Source organism: Astatotilapia calliptera, unplaced genomic scaffold (assembly GCF_900246225.1).
Source record: "Astatotilapia calliptera unplaced genomic scaffold, fAstCal1.2 U_scaffold_16, whole genome shotgun sequence".
Lineage (NCBI taxonomy): Eukaryota > Metazoa > Chordata > Actinopteri > Cichliformes > Cichlidae > Astatotilapia > Astatotilapia calliptera.
In genome coordinates, this window is record NW_020535685.1 from 442,567 (window position 1) to 456,192 (window position 13,626).

Consider the following 13,626-nt stretch of genomic DNA (forward strand, 5'->3'; position numbering starts at 1 on the left):
ATTCCTTTCAGCAATACTCTGACTGCTGCACCTGTATTTCCTTGCTATGAGGAAAAACTTCTATTTGGAGAGTACGTCAACCATCATCAAACCACATTCTTTAGTTTAGTAAATTTCACTTATGGGCCATCAAAGCCTCATCTGAACATCGATGCACCACTTGCATAGGTTTAATACCCGTAAATGAACTGTTAATCCCACAAATCACTGCAAAAATCATATAAGACATAGAAAACATAGTTTCAAGTGGAATCAAACTTCACACTGGTAAACAATTGTATCATAAGAGTAATAAAGCATTCAGCATCAGCAAGACAAGTATCATGTGCAGGTTTTCTCAAATCAGTACACTACAATTATTACCATAATTCGCCCAGACGTGGATCATCCCATGTACTCAGTCAACATTAATGTAATCGGTGACTTCCCTTAAGCAAAGTCACTCCACTCATCTATAACTAGGAGCTCAATAGTGGCCAGCTAATGAGCCCCATATTCAACTATTCCATAAACACTGCATCTCTCATTTGTTTTCTCATGTCACTTGTCTGTCTCTGCTGAATCCTCTACACGCACTCTTAGAAAAAACAAACATTAGCAACACACATGGATGATCCTGGTGGTCAGGCACAAGTTGACAGGGTCCAGAGGAGCTATAAAAAGACCATAAAGTTAACCATCCGCAACTGTGAAAAGGAGAGACACTGGTTTCAACACAGGATGTGTCACACACGATATTCACTTCTCCCCTGTAATATTCAACATTTTCCCAAGAACACAGCGCAATAGCATAATCAACATATAGCCTGCAAACACAGTTCCCTTCACTCATAAACCCAGTAATCCTGTAGTAGAAAAAACATTAACCATTAGTGTGTCCTACTTTAACACATGATCAAATCACATGATGAACTGTAATACTGTAGAAAAGGAAATGCAAATGTTAGCGCTACGCAGGTGTATACACTCTTTCTCACAGTGATCTCTGTGAGCAACACAAGGTAGTGAATAACACCCCTGGTAGATTCACAGAAACACATATAAATTCATCCACACCTTTGTCAGGTGGGGGTTAACTTTGCACAGTCGTGTTACGTCAGTCAAGTCTTGTTAGCTTTTGTCAGCTTTTACCAGTCAGTCAGTTTTTTTTATTTTCACTCATTTTCCATTCATTCATCCATTCTTTCTTTCTTTGCTGATAGTGGAACCTATTGTCGGATTTCGTTTCCACCCTCAGCAAAACGACGTCATTTCAAAAAAGAAAAGAAGAACTTTAGATCGGATTACCTCGCTGAATCCTTTTTAGGCAGGAACTCATTTTCTAATTGTTCCAGATAAGTGACTTTCTCCTGAGCCCATTTTAATGTGGAGAAACTCACTTGCAACAATTTTCTCAATGACGTGTCGTATTGCGCTTTTGTTCTAATCGTGCAGATCTGCTCAAACAACAGAGAGTATCAAACAAAACTTCCAGTGCACTGTGAAAGTATCAAAATAAAAAGGCCTCGTTAAGTCATGGCACATGCTCCTCATCTCAGGAGGGTAAATCATACCAAACCTAAGTGGCAGGCTCAAATTCACAACAAAAGAAAAATCATCAGCTAGATTTACTCCAAATCAACCATCAGCTGCACAACAAACAACATAACCCTAATATGTTATTAGATATGAGTTTAATCCCCAGGTCTGTGCTTTTCACTCATTTAGGCCACAGACCCATTTTATTCAGTTTTACTTTTTCCCTGTCATCATAAAACATGTGACATGTTGTCATGCACTTCACAAAAGACGTTTGTTCTTATGTATTCAGAGTTGTGTATCTGAGTGCATGGATAAATTCAGCATTTGATAACAAGTGTCTGTTAAATTGACACTATTTTAACCCTTTAAAACCGGTCAGAGCGGGCACGCTCCGTTTTGTGCAACTACTTTTAAATCCCGGTAGAACTGCAACCACGTGAGCTAGCGCAATAATTGTTTTTGCATTTGAAACCAGAGAAGTTGTACTTACATCTTATGCCATCAGCTTGTTATAGGTCACGGTTTCCTTCCACATATAGCTTTGCAAAAACTGCATAAAAAGCACTTAAAGCAAGAAAAACATAATATTCCAGAAACACGCTTTGCCGACCCGATCAGCTGTTCGTAACACTTCCTACGTTGGAATAGACGTCAGCGCGAACTATCGCAAGTCCACCATGACCTGCCCGAAACCGGAAGTGACATCATTTTAGCGGAAATGTAGTTTTTTTACCATCAGGGCCTCATGAGCCTATACTTGTGTTTTTTAAAGTTATGTTTGACTTTATGACTTTCTGTGTCGTTTCTGGGATTCTTAGGACTCATATTGCACTGCTGGAAATAGTTTATTTTGATGCATATGCTGCTTTTTTGAAAATTTGCAGTATAATATTTATTTTCAGTTTTCCTGCTGACAGGTTTGTAGCCTGAACCTATTCGCTGGAACGTTGAAGACAATATAATTACACAGCAAAGCAAGACACGAAGTAGGCAAAGTTCTTCATGTTTCTCATGCACGGGAGAGAACCGGACAGGCGCCGTTCCTTCGCTTGACCCCAGTTGCTCTCGTCCGTTCTCCCGTAACACTGCTGTTTTATTGAGGTTACATGAATATGCATAGGTTCATTAACATATGACGTCTACATACACACAGAGAATACTTTGCGTGTGTGTGTGTGTGTGTGTGTGTGTGTGAGATTTGTGTGAGGTCAAGATGTGACCCTGTGAAGACTCCCCAAAGCTGGTGCCAGGAGTCTAGCGGGTCCATCTGAACAAAGGGCTCTTATACTTAAAGAGATATACGTGTGTTTGCTATACCAGAGAAGATACGACCTCTCCTAGGAGGTGTGTGATCTATGCCAGAACACTCTGTAGAGGAGTGAACGCACTCCCCTCTTCATGCTACACAGAGTTGTTACAGACCTCCTAGGATGAGACATTCTTTCAATCTACAAATGATTATATACTTCTAAGCATATATGAGTAAATATTTCTAAGCATAAATGACAATCAACAATACAAAACCTAACACCTGCAGTATATAAAAATTGGTGTATTTCAAAAATAAAACTCAGACACTCAAAATAAATTTCCTGTGGTGGGAAACTATTTTGTGCAACTTTTTTGTATTTACAGTTTTGAGGGATAAGCCTCTTAAATTTCTCTAACTAGAAATATATGTTAAAAAAACCAAAACGATTTTCAATTTTTATATGGCTCTGAGCAGCTGCATGGGTGACAGGAAATGGTGTGTGTGACAGGAACTTTGCATGCCCATAAAAGGGAAACTCACTGTGACAAGTGTGTACCCAGAGAAGAGAGACAGACGAGTTAAACTCTAGGCATATGAAGCAAATGGAGGTTTTAAGAAAAGAAATGAAAAGGATATTAATTGTATGCTTTAGTGTGTCAATACAGGTGGACTTCCCTCAACCTGGAATCTTGAGTACAGCGGCAAAAGGATAGATTAACAGAATTGGGAGAAAAACAGGCAAGATTTTGGCTTAAAATTTTACCGCTCGACCTCCCACTTTGTCCCCAGCTTGAGAAGAAGCTCAAAGGACAGTTAATCTCCTGATGAAGACCGACAGAACATCGTGGACTTGAGAAGAATTAAAAGTCAGTGCAACTGAACCATTAACACTGACGACGACTGACGACACCAGCAGCAGCATGGAAGAAAAGCACGTGATGCAACATGTACTGTGAATTACAGGCTGGGCAGTTGAACAGTGGGATAATGAACTGTGGGAAAGCACTGGACACTGATTTTCAGATTTGCCATGCTTGGAGTAATCTTGAAAGAGACAACTGAAAGGATCAACAGAGAAGAAGAAACCACGTGATGAAAACATGTAGGGTGAACTGGAGGCTGGTAAGGACAGTGTGACATTACTGTTTGAAGGCACTGAATGTGATATTTTGTCAGGCTGGGACTTAACCTAAAAGGAAAATACTGAAAAGATCAACGGAGAAGAAACAGAGAAGAAACAGACAGTGTTTGCTGGAGACTTGAAGGTCAGACAGGACACTGTGAAGAAAAAGGACCAGTGAGAAGTGAAGCCCAGACGAGTTCGACTGCGAGACTATAGGGTATAATTGGGTTGAAATTGAAGCCTGATGTCATGGTCCTGGGTCGTGCGACCCAGTGTTTTGTGCTTAACCTATTTTGATGTTTATTGTTTGTTTAGGTTCTTTAAGGTAGTCCAGTCCTTTTGTAGTTATGTTACCCTTGTATCAAGCCTCCCTTGCCCTTCGTGTGTTTATGTCTGTGTGTCTTGTATTGTCAAGTTCATGCTGTCGCGTCTGTCACCTCCCCCTGTACTACGTCTCCCCGGTTCATGTCTCATGTTTCCTGTTTTACTTTGAAGGCCTGCATTCACTGTCAGTGTATTCAGTTTCACTCCTCCTGTCCTGTCGTTAAGTTCATGTGTGTCAGCTGCGTTCCCATGTGTGGCCACTTCCCCTGATCATCCCTCATGTGTATTTAGTCTCTGTGTTTCTTACAGTCTGTGTCGCGTCGTCTGTGTTCCCACCCCTTGTGTTCCGTATCGCCAGCCATAGCCTTTCCATAGTTTGTCCAGTTTAGGTTTCTGTTGAGCTACTACTCTTATGCTGCCCTCACTCTGTTTTGTTCCTTTCATCAGCCATAATAAAAGGCTCGCTTTTGTTTAAATCCACTCCTGTATCTTCGCTTGTGTTCGCACCTGGGTCCACCACACACATTTCCGCACGGTCTGCCTCCGCAGACCATGACAGTACGATGCGACCATGCCGGACCCAGCGACACACGAGAGGAAGATCATCCAGACGGTGGAGTCGCTATGTACTAAATGGCTGCAGTGTTCCGGAGTGGAGGAACGGGAGGAGTTAGCCCGCCAAGTGGGAGTATGCGCGTCTGTATTTCCCTGGTTATGGGAGGCACTACACCCACTGATCGTTGACTTTCTCGTCACCACTCTCCAACTCCGTCCGCAGCCGCAGCGGCCCGGTGTGCGTGCGCCTTCCCCAGAGCCATGCTGTTGCGATGTTACCCCGCTGCCTCATGAGCCAGTGGCAGTCAGAGTCGGAACGGTGAGGCTCACCACCGACACACCGTTGGCTCCCGCTTCATCGGCTTCCGCATCTTCGCCACCGCCTGACTGCACGGAGATGCCCGAGGCTGTTGACTTCGGTGAGGAGGAGCGGCAGCAGGTGTTGCGGGCGTATCGGGAGGACGAGCTACGCTGGAAGCCCTGGCTTATCTCCGAGGAGGAGCTCCCGCCAGCCACCCCGCCTCGGACCGGCCGCCCGCCCTCACCACCTCGGTCGGACTACCCTTCTCCCGCTTATTATTTGGCGCGGATGTGGTCGGAAGACGAGGAGCCGGTCGCCACAGAGATCCACGTTTCGCCCACTACCACTTCAAAAAGGAAGCGGCGTTCACGTCGCCGTCGCTTGTCGCTACGGCATGTCTCGCCCTCCACGGTGCGACGCGAGGGTGCTGTGGAGGCAGTGGATTTCGACCTCGGGGAGCGGCAGCGCGCGGCATGCGCTCGACTGGAGGAAGAGCTCCGGCGGAAGCCGTGGCTTGCTCCTGACTAATTCCAACACTGGGGAGTTTCAGCCGGTGTTCTTGTCACCGCCACCCGAACAGGTGTTTGACTGTCCAGCCTCTAAGCTGACCGGGGAATCCCCTGTTTCGTGTGTTTCTGTTTGTGAAAATAAAGTCACTGTTTCGGAATTAGCCAGTGCTAACTTCAGGCTGAGTAATGCTCTGCTAACCAAGCCACAGCCAAGTGAATTTGTTTCAGAGAGGATCTTGGACAGGCCTAGTGATCTGGTAGGGGCCTCTGACACTACACTTGGATTGAAAGAGAGTTCCACAGGCCGTGATGTTGCTTGTGTGGGGAGTGGGGTGGAAGTGTTTTCTTCTGTGTCATTTAATGTGCCTGGGGTTCCATCAAAGACTGAGTTACCTGTGGCTAATGCCTCCCTTCCCGAGCCCGCTCCGCTCACCAACAAGCTACTTAAAGTAGGCCCCTGTGCTTCCTTAGCACATAAGGATTATTTAAAGGAGGGTCATGACGTAAAGTATAAGAGTACTGAGTGTGAGATGATGTGTAATCCTGTTTTGCATGCTGCTCCTATTCCCAATGAACTTAAAACTGAGAACGCTGATCATGAACTCACGTTGGAACTTAAAGATGACGACATGGAGTCAAATCAGGGTAACATGAGCTGTGTAACATCACCCGTCTCAGCTAGGAATGCTAGCACAGCATTAGCCGTACCCATTTCACCATACACACTACATAACACCCTTGAGTTACAGTCCACCTCACGCATGGTTCCTAGTCAATATAACACTTACCGCCATCATGCTGGTCAGTTCTCATCGCCCAGATTCATTCCTGAACATTTCATGTTTGCCCAGGAGCTTATCCGTGAAGGCTTAAGTCGTGTTTTTCTGGGGAATGTTGTAGTCCTTGTTTTCCCTGTGGCTGACCCGGCTTATCTGGGCCGTCAAGCTCTGTCATTGCTCGAGACTAAAGGGAGGAATATAGAAGCAGGACTTTCTGTTTTAGAGCCTGTTATGTCAGCCTACATGAGTCTTGAAGTGAATGAGCTGGTCTTTGCCTCAGGACATCTGACACCTGTTTGCTTCTGGACTGTTAACTGTAAGATGTCAGGTGAATGCGTCCAGCCTCATGCCACATCAGCTGGAGGGTCCGAGGGGCCCGTCCAGCTTCCCGTCTCCGCTGGAGGGTCCGAGGGGCCTGTCCGGCCGCCTGTCTCCGCTGGAGGGTCCGAGGAGCCCGTCCGGCCGCCTGCCACATCAGCTGGAGGGCCCGAGGAGCCCATCCGGCCTCAAGCCACGTCAGCTGGAGGGCCCGAGGAGCCCGTTCAGCTTCCTTCCACGTCAGCTGGAGGGCCCGAGGAGCCCATCCGGCCTCAAGCCACGTCAGCTGGAGGGCCCGAGGAGCCCATCCGGCCTCAAGCCACGTCAGCTGGAGGGCCCGAGGGGCCCGTCCGGCCTCAAGCCACGTCAGCTGGAGGGTCCGAGGGGCCCGTCCGGCCGCCTGTCTCCGCTGGAGGGTCCGAGGAGCCCGTCCGGCCTCCTGCCACGTCAGCTGGAGGGCCCGAGGAGCCCGTCCGGCCTCCTGCCACTTCAGCTGGAGGGCCCGAGGAGCCCGTTCAGCTTCCCGTCTCCGCTGGAGGGTCCGAGGGGCCTGTTAAGCCGCCTATCTCCGCTGGAGGGCCCGTGGGGCCCGTTGGGCTTCCCGTCTCCGCTGGAGGGCCTGAGGACCCCGTCCAGCCGCCTTCGGCTTCTGCTTCTGCTTCGCCTGGTCCAGCTTCGGCTTCTGCTCCTGCTTCGCCTGGTCCAGCTTCAGCTCCTGCTCCTGCTTCGCCTGGCCCAGCCTCAGCGCCTGCTTCGCCGTCGCCTGGTCCAGCCTCTGCCTCAGCTCCTGCTTCGCCGTCGCCTGGCCCAGCCTCAGCGCCTGCTTCGCCGTCACCTGGTCCAGCCTCTGCCTCAGCTCCTGCTTCGCCGTCGCCTGGCCCAGCCTCAGCGCCTGCTTCGCCGTCGCCTGGTCCAACCTCTGCGTCAGCTCCTGCTTCGCCGTCGCCTGGTCCAGCCTCTGCCTCAGCTCCTGCTTCGCCATCGCCTGGTCCGGCTCCGTTGCCTGTGGCTGCCACGCCACCGCCTGGTCCGGCTCCGTTGCCTGTGGCTGCCACGCCACCGCCTGGTCCGGCTCCGTCGCCTGTGGCTGGCACGCCACCGCCTGGTCCTGCCTCGTCTGGTCCTGCCTCGACTGGTCCTGTGCCCACCGGGCCTCGGCAAGTACGCCTGACACTGGAGAGCCACCGCTGCCTTCCGCGCGGCCGGCCCCCTGAGCTGCTCCGCCGTCCCCTTCGCCGCCGCCGCTGCCTTCCGCGCGGTCGGCCCCCTGAGCTGCTCCGCAGTCCCCTTCGCCGCCGCCGCTGCCTTCCGCACGGCTGGCCTCCTGACCGGCTCTGTCACCTGTGGCGCCCACCTGGTCGGCCCCCCGACCGTGTGACCCTTGAACTCTTGTTCCCGCGGGCTCCGGGTCGGCCGCCTGAACTCATAAACTGTGGGCTGGTGTGTTGCCGCCCTCCGGGCCGACCCCCTGAACTATGTTTGGACTATTGTCACGTGCTCCAGTGTTTTCTGTTGGCTGTTTTTTTTTTTCTTGTTCTGGTCCCTCCGTCCTGGTCCCCCGCCGCCTGCCCGGGCTGGGTGGTCTGTTTTTTTTTTTTTTGATTTAGGGCTGTCTGGAGCCAGCCCTTGGAGGGGGGGTGGTGTCATGGTCCTTGGTCATGCGACCCAGTGTTTTGTGCTTAACCTATTTTGATGTTTATTGTTTGTTTAGGTTCTTTAAGGTAGTCCAGTCCTTTTGTAGTTATGTTACCCTTGTATCAAGCCTCCCTTGCCCTTCGTGTGTTTATGTCTGTGTGTCTTGTATTGTCAAGTTCATGCTGTCGCGTCTGTCACCTCCCCCTGTACTACGTCTCCCTGGTTCATGTCTCATGTTTCCTGTTTTACTTTGAAGGCCTGCATTCACTGTCAGTGTATTCAGTTTCACTCCTCCTGTCCTGTCGTTAAGTTCATGTGTGTCAGCTGCGTTCCCATGTGTGGCCACTTCCCCTGATCATCCCTCATGTGTATTTAGTCTCTGTGTTTCTTACAGTGTGTGTCGCGTCGTCTGTGTTCCCACCCCTGTGTTCCGTATCTCCAGCCAGAGCCTTTCCATAGTTTGTCCAGTTTAGGTTTCTGTTGAGCTACTATTCTTATGCTGCCCTCACTCTGTTTTGTTCCTTTCATCAGCCATAATAAAAGGCTCGCTTTTGTTTAAATCCACTCCTGTATCTTCGCTTGTGTTCGCACCTGGGTCCACCACACACATTTCCGCACGGTCTGCCTCCGCAGACCGTGACACCTGAACTCATGATGGTTTAGAGATGTCCACCAGATCACAACAAAGAGGTAAACAAAAAATAGAAAACACAAATACACAAATTGTTACATGTGAAATTATTTTTGGAAATAATCAGAAGTGAGATAGTTTGAATTCAGAGCTCAGTGAAAAGATGCATGAATTAAACCTGATTATAACATACAGATGCAATGAAGAAAGCAGCTTACACTTCATTAACATGACCAGATATCATGTATGCAATGAAGAACATGCTTACATTCACCTACATATCATAAGTTAGTATTTCTGACCAGAGAGAGAGAAACGGGTCGTTGAAGCACTCATGTTAATAATGAAAGGGTCTCAGTTGTGGGTTTTTTTTAGGGGCAAAGTAGACCTGGACCAATTCTCCACATAAGATAAGAGATAAGATAAGATAGAACTTTATTAATCCCTCGGGTGGGTTCCTCTGGGAAATTCGATTTCCAAAAAAGCACAGCACCGACAGAAGTTACAGAGTTATACACACACACATATATATAAATACAGAGACAATATAAATAAAATATACGAAGGGGATAAATAGAATAAATAGGAATAAAAAATAAAAATACAAGTGAATTGCACATTTCAAGTATTGAGTCTATTGCACCGTTGACTATTTACAAAAGTATTGCACAAGGTATTGTACAGTGAGGTGAAGAGGCACTACAGCTTAGTTGTTCCCTCCTTTGTCCTCCTGTTTCCCCTCCCTCTCCCCTCCAGAGAGGAGTTAAACAGTCTGATGGCGTGTGGGACAAAGGAGTTTTTAAGTCTGTTAGTTCTTGTCTTTGGGAGAAGCAACCTGTCACTGAACAGACTCTTCTGGTTGTTAATGGCCGTGTGCAGAGGATGCCTGGCATTGTCCATAATGTCCATCAGTTTCTTTAATGTCCTTTTCTCTGCCACTGTCACCAGAGTGTCCAGCTTCATGCCGACCACAGAGCTAGCCCTCCTGATCAGTTTCTCCAGCCTGGATGAGTCCTTCTTTGCTGTGCTGCTCCCCCAGCACACCACAGCATAGAAAAGTACTCCAGCAACCACCGACTGGTAAAACATCCTCAGGAGCTTCCTGCAGATGTTAAAAGACCTCAGCCTCCTGAGGAAGTACAGTCGGCTTTGGGCTTTTTTATACAGGTGCTCTGTGTTGCATGACCAGTCCAGTTTATTGTCCACCCACAGCCCGAGGTACTTGTACTTGTTGACCACCTCCACCTCCTCCCCCTCTATCTGAACCGGCAGTGGACCTGCTCTAGACCTCCCGAAGTCCACAACCAGTTCCTTAGTCTTTGAGGTGTTGAGTTGCAGGTGGTTTGTGTGACTCCATGCGACAAAGTTCCTCACCAGACTTCTGTACTCCTCTTCCTGATCATCCCAGATACACCCCATGATGGCTGTGTCGTCTGCAAACTTCTGAATGTGGCATAATTCAGAGTTGTAGCAGAAGTCAGAGGTGTACAGGGTGAAGAGAAGAGGGGACAGCACAGTTCCCTGTGGTGCTCCTGTGCTGCTGACCACTGTGTCAGACGTGATGTCCTTCAGCCTGACGTACTGTGGTCTGTCGGTGAGGTAGTCGGAGATCCAAGCCACCAGGCAGGGGTCCACCTCCATCCTGTTCAGTTTTTCCTGAAGCATACAGGGCCGGATGGTATTAAAGGCACTGGAAAAGTCAAGAAACAGGATCCTGACCGTGCCTTTTCCCCCATCCAGGTGTGAGTGGGCTCTGTGTAGGAGGTACAGGATGGCATCCTCCACTCCGACACCTGCCTTGTATGCAAACTGTAGTGGGTCCTGGGCATGTTGTACCTGTGGTCGGAGGAGGTTGAGGAAGAGCCGCTCTAGAGTCTTCATAAGATGTGACGTCAGTGCCACCGGTCGGAAGTCATTCAGCTCATTGGGCCGGTTCTTTTTGGGGACCGGGACGATGCAGGATGTCTTCCATAGGGCGGGCACTCTCCCCAGTCGCAGACTGAGGTTGAAGACTCGTTGTAGCGGCTCCCCAAGTTCAGCAGCACACGCCTTTAGCATCCTAGGACACACCTTGTCTGGGCCTGCTGCCTTTCTGGGGCGAAGCTTCCTCAGTTGTCTCCTGACCTGATCCACTGTGACACTGGGAGATGTTTGGGAAGAGGGGAGGGGGGGAGATGTCTTGCTGCTGAGAGAGGGATTGGAGGAGGGGGGTGTCATGGTGTCAGGAAGGGGGGGAAGCGAGGGAGGTAGGAGAGTGGGGATTGGACTCTGTAGTGAAGGTGAGGGTGGGGGGGTTGTGGGCTGGTCAAACCTGTTGAAGAAGTTGTTGAGTTCGTTTGCCTTCTCCACAGTCCCCCCCACTGTGCTTTTCTTGGTGTTGTGGCCTGTGATGGTTTTCACACCATTCCAGACCTCCCTCATATTGTTCCTCTCCAACTTCTGCTCCACCTTCCTCCTGTAGGTGTCCTTTGCTTCCCTCAGGCAGCGTTTCACCTCCCGCTGTGCTGCCTTCATCTCCTCCTTCACTTTGCTCCTGAAAGCCTTCTTCTTCATGTTGAGGACAGCTTTGACTTCCTGTGTTACCCACGGTTTGTTATTAGGATAACACCGTACCGTCTTAGCAGGGGCGACCGTGTCCACACAAAAGTTGAGGTAGTCTGTAAGACAGTGTGTCGCCCCCTCTATGTCCTCACCATGTGGGCTCAGGAGCACATCCCAGTCTGTGGTGTCATAGCAGTCTCTCAGAGCATCCTCCTTTTCTGGGGTCCATCTCCGGATGGAGCGCGTTGTGACAGGCTGCCTTTGGACGAGGGGTGTGTATTGTGGCTGTAGGTAAACCAGGTTGTGGTCTGACTTCCCTAGTGGGGGGAGGGGGGTGGCTCTGTATGCATCTCTCACATTAGCATACAGTAGGTCAATTGTCCTGTTGCTCCTTGTGGGACAATTCACAAACTGGTGAAAAGCAGCCAGAGTAGAGTCCAGTGTGGCATGGTTAAAGTCTCCAGATATAATAATGAAAGCCTCGGGGTTTTGTGTCTGAAGTCTTGCTGTGACTGTGTGTATTTTCTCACAGGCAGCTGTTGGGTCGGCCCTCGGAGGGATGTAAACACACACACAGATCACATGACTGAACTCCCGAGGTAGATAATATGGCCGCAAGCTAACAGCTAGCAGCTCCAGGTCCGGACGGCATACCGAAACTTTAACGGAGACGTGTCCAGGGTTACAGTATCTGTTGTTAACATAGACAATGAGTCCCCCACCTCTGCTTTTTCCGCTGGCCTGCGTGTCCCTATCGGCTCTCACGGGTGTGAAACCGCATAGGTCTACGTTAGCCTGCGGCGTTAGCTCGGTTAGCCACGTCTCCGTGAAGATAAACAAGCTGCACTCACGGTATAGTCTGTGGTTGTTCAGAGCGCACAGTTCGTCAATCTTATTCTGTAACGAGTTCACGTTGCCCATGATCACTGTCGGGATTGATGGTTTGAATCGCCTCCGGTGATCCGCTCTCCTCGCTCCAGCTTTGCAGCCTCTGTAGCTCCTCTTTAGCTCGGCCGGGATGTTGTGTCGCATGCCGGTCTGTCCCTTTGTTTTTAGTGCCAGCAGCTCCGCTCTCGAATAGATGAAGGAACTGGTTCCAGAAGTTTTAAAAAGTGCATTATCCATCTTGTATCGCTATATCTAAGAGGTATAAGTAGAGGAAGGTGAAAAAAAAGTTTGAAAAGCCTAGTCTAAAAAGTTAAAGTTAACAAAAAGGTGCGGTGTTGCAGAGCTACTTGGAAAGGCTGCCGTCACTCCAGCGCCATCTTGATGCAGCGGTCGGAAGAAAGTTATAGGTTAACATCACTGGACATGTTAAGGCAAGTTTCTGGTTGAATTGTTCACAGCGCCATGTGTCCATGAACCTGACAAGCAAGCTCTAACTTCTGGCTGAGGACCAGGAACGCTGTTATTTCAGGTGGGAAATCAAAATTTGGGTTAGCAAATCGGGGAACGAGAAAACTGACTGTTTAAGTGGAGAATTGTGAAGGAGTCTGAAACACTGCAAAAAGCAACATATGCAAAATCACATACACAAGCAGAAAATGCATTAACCTTAAAAGGACAAGCTCATGAAGATTAATGCATAGACATTGATTAAACCTGGCTAAGAACACAAACATACGCAATGAAAATCAGCTTGCTACTTGTATGAGTGTTAAAATGGTGTGAATGTTTAATAAAATACACTTAAAGCTTGAAGTTGAGGAATAACTCAAAGAAGCTATATGACAAAGGGAGTGAGTTATGGAAAAAAGAAAAGAAAAGCGATTAAAGTAGTTTTATAAGAGTGACTTATGAGTGCTCTTGTACTGATGGATCAAAGCAAGTGATTAGTATAGAAAGAAAATGAAAACAATTCAATAATGTGGTAAGGTTTAAACATGTATTTCTCTTGTCACGGTAACTTGTTGAGATATGACTCAGTATGCAAATTAGCTGGAGTGAGTGGTGACGAAGAAGCTTCCTGTGTGTCTGTGTGACTGAGGCTTTCAGTTGAGGAAGCATGGCAGAGAAGAGGAGTGCAGATTTGGATAGGAAATTTATAGTTTAGTGATGATACGTTGTTGTAATGGGTTTATATCTTATGCTGAATCTAAGTATGTTAAAGTGCTTAAAGGGGGCGATTGTTGTGTGC